Raw genomic sequence first — 7,728 nt, forward strand, 5'->3', positions numbered from 1 at the left:
GGGTTGTCATGGTGATGGCTGGTCAACAAAATGAAAGAGAAAAGAGAAATCTGGTTTAGGATGAAACATGAGTCTTAAAAGGAGGCAGAGCACGGATGTGGGAGGAGGAGGGGAGGAAAGGCAGGGGGTGTATCTGTCGGCTGGAGGAGGGCCTGTCACATGGTTATGGACTCCAGCCTCTGAAAGAACTGGCCGCGGGCTGGAACCAGAGCCAGGTGCAGTGACCACCACAGTGAGTCGGGAGGTGGTGCCCTGAGCTAGGTGAGGAGTCTGCTGGCACGTCCCCAGATTCTGTGCTAGAGTCCTGGACAGTTTGGTCCAGATTAACTTTGAATGTGTGTGTGTTTGCATTCTTCGGCTTTTCTGGAGACGCGAAAGGAAGATGGCCTGCAGGAAATGAGTTTTCCCTACCCCTGGCACTCAGGTTCTGCCTCTTAGGTAGAAGATTGTGGGCACACCTCACTCTCTGAACCCCCACGAGACAAAGGGAAAGCCATCATCCCAAAGGAGGACGGATTCTCATGGCACTGTTTTCCCCACCCTTCTCCTGGAGGGGACTGGGAGTGAACAGCACGTGTGGGAGGAAGGAGCCCGAGGGGTTCGGAGGCCCCATGGGTGCAGCCACTGAGAGGCCCAGGGACCCGGGGATGAGTGGGTGGTGTGTCCCCAGGGAGTGGGGGCTACAGGAGGGAGGTCGGCTGCCTGAGGGGGTCAGCCATCACTTGACAGCTAGAGTCTGACGTTGCCATAACCAATAGCAATGGGATGACCCAAACCAAGATGTGGGAGCACTGGAGCATCTCTAGTGAATCTCACAAAAAAGGTCCCTCAGCCTGGCGGGAAGACTCTCAGAGATGACGAACCGCGGGCTATGGTGGGGGTGCGACCCCTCCCCGCCCCGCCCCGCCCCGCCCCAACCGTGTCATGTGGCTTCTCTTTTTGTGCAGCTGATGGTCTGCTGATGCTGAGCTCCGTTTGCTTCCTGGAGGCAGGTCGGAGTCCTTGTAGCCCAGCCATCCTCACCAGCAGCTTGTCTCTGCCCCCAAGACACAGGATCATCGGCCAGCAGCCCCCTCTGTCCCCTCCCCCAGTCCATCAGCAAGCCACAGGTGAGGGCAGGAAGTGATGAAGGAGAGGTCAGAGAAGAGTCTCAGTTTCATCCCGCCTGCCTCCCCACACATGGGGAGACAGCTGATTCCACCCTGAGTCACACCTTCCCAGCCAGAGACACCTCATTCCTCGGCTTTATCCGCACAGACAGACTCCTTAAGCCTCTTTTATCTGTGCTGAGGAAATTCAGAATCCAGTCACCTGAATCTCCATTTACTTCTGGAGCAGGACAGACGTGTGTCTGTGGCTGATGGATGTGGGTGGAGGCATTGGGGGGCACACATTGGCATGGACCTCAGTGCACAGCTTTCCAAATGTTCTGGAAAATCTGTGTGAGCCCTTTGCTCCCTGCCTGGACACCCCTGGACCTCTGATGATTGGCTAGTGCCCCCGAAAGTCTCATTAGTGGTGGCTTGGAAAAAGACCTAGGGCTTTTTATATACAGAGATCATTCTAGAAAATGTGCAGCCCTAACCAGCCACCAAAGGCAACAGAAGAAGGAAATTTATTATGTTGGCATCAGCCACACTTGGGCCAGGATGCTGTTCAGTGCCTTTTCGTGTGGTTCTGATAAACACAGCTCTGCCAGGGAGATGACACAGAAGCAGTGTGGGTGTTTTCCAGACCATTTCGTGGTCCACATTTCCTGCCTCTCCTCCCCCTGGTCCTAGATGGGGGATGTGGCTGAAGAGATGGACGTTTCTTCCAGGTTGGCCCCCAGGCCTTGGGCAACTCTCTGCCCTCCTCTCTCCCCTAGTCAGCTGGTTAGGGTGGCAGGTGGGGTGGAGGACCACATGGCTTTGCTTCAGTGAGAAGGGCTAGCTTCACTGCATTTAGTCTCCGAGGCCTGGGGCTGCTTGTTACAGCAGCTGGTGGTTCCTTGGCTTAATACAGCAGGAATCACACCCATTTTATACACGACACAAATGGCCCAAAAGAAGACGCAGTGAGAGCTCAGATCTCCCCAAAGCCCCTCTCTTTGGTGAGCTCCGGGCTGCTGCCTCTGGTGGTCATTGCACTGAGGTTCCAGTAATGCCTGTGTGCTCTCCTGAAATGCCTGTGTCCTCTCCTCCCAAGGGCCAGCCTTGGTCTGTGGGGTCACAGGATGGTGATGCGCAGCCTTCCTGCTACTGGGGGCTGCCCCTTCAGGGCCTCCTTGTTCCTTTACAGAAACATCCCAGGTAGGGAGGAGGTTTGGGGGCCCGACTCTGGGGATAGAGGTACAAAGAAAGCACAGGAACGTGACTGCCGTCACGCAAGGGTTTCAGAGAGGAAAGAGTCAGGATCCATGAGGAACTGTTTAGGGGCTAGGATGCCCCAAGGGCATGGGCTCTTCGCCAGGACTCTTTGGGGTCTGTGCTGAGTGCCCCCTCCCCACCCTACCCCCTCTGTGTCCAGGCAACACAGTGCAAAGTAAATACAGACTGGGCTTCGAGTTTAGTCTGGGGGACCATTCATTCCGACTACTGTAACACAACACCACAGGCTAGGGCTTATAAACAAGAGACGTTCATTTCTCCCAGCTCTGGAGGCTGGACATCCTAGATTAGGGGACCAGCGGGTTCAGTGTCCAGTGAGAATTCTCTTCCTGGTTCATAGACAGCATATTCTTGCTGTGTCTTCACCTAGAGGAGGGTTCAGGGGGCTCTCTAGGGTCCCTTTATAAGGACGCTAATCCCGTCCTGGGGCTTCCACCCTCAAGACCTCATCGCCTCCCAGGGACCCCATCTCCAAACACGATCCCCTTTCGGGCTAGGAGCTGACACCTGGATTTTTGGTGGACACACGTCAGTCTGTAGCAGCAGGGAGGTAAACTGGCAATGACCACGCCATGTGATAAACGCTGCATGGGCTACCTTGGAAGCATCGGCAGAGAGATAGCCCTTAACCAGCCCCGGGGGTCAGGACACGAGAACTGATGGGAGAGCTGGTGCTGGGGGGCAGGGAGGGAGGGGGCGCCCTGGGCAGAGGCCAGAGCAGAGGCCCTCTGGGGTCCTTGTGTGCTGGGCCTGGCAGAGGAGGGCTTTTGGGAGGATGGGAAGGGGGCCCCCACTGGGAGCTGAGACTGTAGGACACCCCGAGGGCCTGGGAACAGGGGTCCGTGTCACCAACTTGCACTCTAACTGGCTCCCTTTGCTTCCTGCGGGCTGGGAGCCAGGTCAGGATGGAGCCTGGGGACCAGGTGGAGGCTGCTGCCAAGGTCCCGGAAGGAGACACGACGAAGACAAGGGAAGATGAGGGAAGACAAGGGAAGGCAAATTGGAAGCGCTGCCCCCTACTGCTTTCCAACCAAGAGCAGCTTCGGTGAAGGTGGACCTGGCATGGAGGTGAACTCCCGCGGAGGGTCAGGGAGCACAGGGCGGTGGTCACAGTCCGGAGCAAGGAGGGGGCCATGGAGGCACCGTGAACTTGGGAGGGGACCATCAAGAGAGGTAGGATGCCTGGGCTGGGACCCTCGCTCTGCCTCATGGAGCTTTTGCCCCTCGGAAGTGTCCTTCACCTTCCTGCACCCCCATCTCCTCATTTGTGAAGTGGAAATCTCTCCCCATGGAGTGTGGTGAGGGGTGAAGTAGTACTTCAAGTAGTAGCACTTCTCGCTTTGCGCCCAGGCAGTGAGAGGTATTGCTACTATTTTTATTACTATTATCACGGATGGGATGCTGATGTGACAAGCAGCCAGAGGGGGCATTTTCCACCGAGTAAAGTCCAGCGCCCGGGGCTCCCATGTGCTCTGACTCACCTTTCCCATCATCCCCTAAGGACTGGATGACTTGTCAGCAGATGCTCAACCAGTGCTTGAATAAAGGAGAGAATAAACCCAATGCACGCCGCTCTCCCTGACCCTCCCCCTGACCCTCCCCCAGACCTCTGTGTGCCATGGCCCTTGGCCAGCCCTTCCTCCAGGAGTCACATGACATGCAGGGTCCACATGCGTCCTTCCCCAGGCCAGCCATCACTGTGGGGATGGCTGGGTCTGATGGATTATAACTGCAGGCACAGATGGATCTTTTCACTCTGCCACCACCCCCCGTCCTTCCGAGTCCTTCTCGTGGGTGGGAAAGGAAGTTGGTGGTCATCTAACTGTAAGACCACCGAAGACACCCCCCAGTCTTCGAGGGACCGCCCCCTCCCATCTCCTACCCTTCATGGGATGTGGTGTCCAGGGTGGGAGGGGCGGCCAGCAGAACAGAAGCAGATGGCCCTGGAGTCCCACTCTTTATAGGACAGCCATTCCATTTGGTCAAGACAGGAATAAACCAGGCCTAAGGAGCACTGAAGATCAAGGTGGGGAAGTTCAGTGACCAGACCTTTGAAGCTGTAGTCACGGCTAAACATTTTCTCTGTGGACCTCCTCTTGCCTCTTGACCTCTCCACCTCAGCTTCCGTGAATCAAATGACGATGCCACTTATTTGCTACGTCACCTGGTGCCTTGGGGGGTTATTTATGGGTGACAGTAATAACCCACCTTTAGAGAGAAGTGGTAGCTGCCAGGGCCCTGGGCACCTCCTCACTTAACCTTCCCAACAAACCTTATCCCCATTTTACAGATGAGGAAACCGGATCTTAGTAACTTGGCAGTGAGGCCCAGACTCCAATACATGGCAGAGTTGGACTCCGACCCCTCTCAGGGTCGGGCCAGTAAACTCAGCTCCTCGCCTCTGGAAACCATAGCCTGGGCTTCGGGAGAGCCAGTGTCAGCCAGTCGTTTTCCTGCTATTCTCAATGAACAGCCACGGGTGGATTGCTTGATCTGAAAGACTGTTTTAAATAAAACAGAATATGTTTCTCTTAAGGCGTCCAATCATTTAAAAGATCACTTCCAACTCACTTCCAAAAAGCCTTTGGCCAAGATTAGTCCCTTACCCTCAGCCTTGCAGTCACGAACCCGCCCCCCTTCCCCATCCATGCATGCTGTCTGGATACCAAGCCAAGAGCAAGAGGCAGAGACTCAAATCTATTCCAGGCAAGGACTGAAGGAACTTGAGGTGAAGTTCTGCAAACAACACTGCATTTAATTTTAGATGAGAATTCGACTGGCCCTTGCCCATTTGCTTTGGTGATGCGTCATTGTTTAAAGCTGAAATATTCTTTGCATTCCCCTCCCGAAGCTGCAGTTATATTAGAGGCTGGCTTGACAGACCAGATGTTTATGATCGTGCGTGTCTACTGATCAGGCCCCTCTGCCTGGCATTTTCCAAGCCACCCAGGAAGGTGTGTTTTGTCCAGAGTGAGAGGGTATCTGTAAAATGTCCTTTGAATAAGGACTGTGAGGTGCTTCAGAGAAGTCTTGACTTTATTTAGACGTTCTGTTTCTTCACAGTTTCCTCCCCAGAGGGCCCTTGGCTCTCTCTCCAGACTGTGTGTGTGTTAAGAAAAAGGCACCTTGTGGGGGTCTGCAGGGCTTTGTGTGGGGCTTCATGACTGCAAATCAAAGAAACACAGATTTTTCTTACGAGGCAGATTGCATCATTCATACTTGAAAACCCCACGTGGAGCCACTTGATTAAATATTTATATGGTCCAGGTTACCCAGAGGTATTGTGGATCTTGGAGAAGGGTACAGAAAAAAAAAAAGAAAGCCCAATTAATCAAAGCTCAAAAGTTCACCAATAGCTGTGGTCAGTGAAAAACTGAACTGAGGGTAGACACTCCAAAATGTTTGCTGACATGCTGGTCTCAGTTTATTAAGCACTTCACTGAGCCATTCTCTGTGGAGGGGAAGACCCATAAAAGAGTTCAGGCACTTACCACCCCGCCCCCAACCAAAAAAAAGTGAATCTATGTAAAACTGAGTTACGGCTGTAGGACAAACCTCCCATACAGGACCTTTGGGAGAGGATTTCGGGTTGTATCATCTGTGATTTATCGGGGCCCCATTCACCGAAGCTTGCCACTATCTGGAGTTGGAGCCACACCTCCATTCTCTAAAATCTCTCCTGCTTCCAAGACAGTGATTTCAGGCAGGATGCCCTGGTCTCTTGTAAAAGACCAGACAGCAGGCCAATTCTGTGATGCTGAAAATACCAGACTGTCCGCAGATGTTGGGCTCGATCCAATAAACCATCTTGGAAAGCACTTTCCTTGTGCCAGACGTTCTGTTTTACAGGAACTTTGGGAATTAAAGGTGAAGTTGACCCCCCACACACTGAGTTTCAAGTTCCCCTGGGGAGGAGCCCAGGGGGTGGAGATGGACGATCAGGATGGTGTCTCCTTCTTGTGTCCAGGTGGAGACTGTTGCCTTGTCCCTGTTTCTGCCCAGTAGCCTGCTCCTGGGGGCACTGTGCCCGTCCCCACGCTGGGAGGGGGCCTGGGGCTCCAGTCCTGGATGGGGCTTGTGTGCCCAGAGTGTAGGAGCGAGGTCTAGCCCTGTCCATTCTTGGCCACTGCCCTCCCAGCTTCTGACTGGAGCTTCCTGCCTCGGCCCTGGGCTCCTCGAGGTTGGGATGAAGATGAGAGATGCAGGGGGCAGTGGTGCTGTGGTCCCGAAGGGCCTTTTTGCCTAGGTACCATCTCAGGCCTTCTCTGGGGGTGCATTTGTTTTCTGGTGAGTGCCCAGCACAGCAGCCAGGCTCCTCTCTCCTCCCCCAGCTCTGTTCCTGCCATGCACCCCACCCCCTGCACCCCTGCTCCCCATGGGAGCTGCCTCCCTTCTTGGGTGGGCCTGTCCTTCTGCCTCGTCTGCTCAGCTCCTGGGAAACCTCGGGCCACCCTCCCAGGCCATGATGCAGAAGTACCACCTGAATGTGCTAGCCGGCTTCTGGTCCTGCGGGGAGACCCCCCAGGCAGGCCCTGAGTTCCGTCGTCTCCCAGGCTTGGGTGCCCCCAATACCACACTGCAGTGGTGGCCCCGTGAAGGTGTCCAGGGTGCGACCCTTCGGCCAGACTACTTGGTGAGGGGTTCTCTGCGACCCCTCACTTTGCTTGGGAACACAACGTGGGGCTGGGGAAGAAGAAACGCTCTGTGTGCTCAGACTCTCTACAAGAGGAAAGACGCCCGCAAAGAGCACGTGATGAAGCGCTGGCTGGATGGGGCGGGCAGGGAGGTGAGCACGGAAGATTGTGGGGAGGGAGAGGTTAGTGGGGCTTTCCTCCTGGAACACTAGGTTGAATTTGTCCGGGATTGTAACAGGACAATTGCTGCTTTCTGCAGGAGCTGCCTTTGATGTATTGTTTGCGCCACGAGCGAGATCAGAGGTGCCCACAGCTTCCTCTACTGCTCTAACAGGACATGAGCTGAGATGAAACACTTGGCCTGGCTGAACTCAGGGAAGGTCTGGTTATCAGGGGAGTAAAATCCAGCCTGAAGGATGCCGGGTGACTCATAACAGCAAAGTTTCTCTGACAGGCATTTTTTATTTGGTGAGGTGTCAGCGTACAGCGTGGGGACTCCCACATGTGGGGAGTCCAGCATATGCCTCAGGGGTTGTGCACAGCCCAGGGGGAGGATCTGGGCTCCCTGTGGGGGAGGACATCCTGATTACCAGGACCTTCTCCCAACTCACGGTGGAAAGCTCCCTGTCCCCAGAAGTGTTCAAGCAGAGTCTGCACAACTCAATGCTTCTTACAAGTCCTAAATTCAAAGCTCCAGGAAGCACAGGTCTATAGAGACATCAGAG

Source organism: Bison bison, unplaced genomic scaffold (genome assembly GCF_000754665.1).
Source record: "Bison bison bison isolate TAMUID 2011002044 unplaced genomic scaffold, Bison_UMD1.0 scf7180017864063, whole genome shotgun sequence".
In the NCBI taxonomy this organism is placed as follows: domain Eukaryota; kingdom Metazoa; phylum Chordata; class Mammalia; order Artiodactyla; family Bovidae; genus Bison; species Bison bison.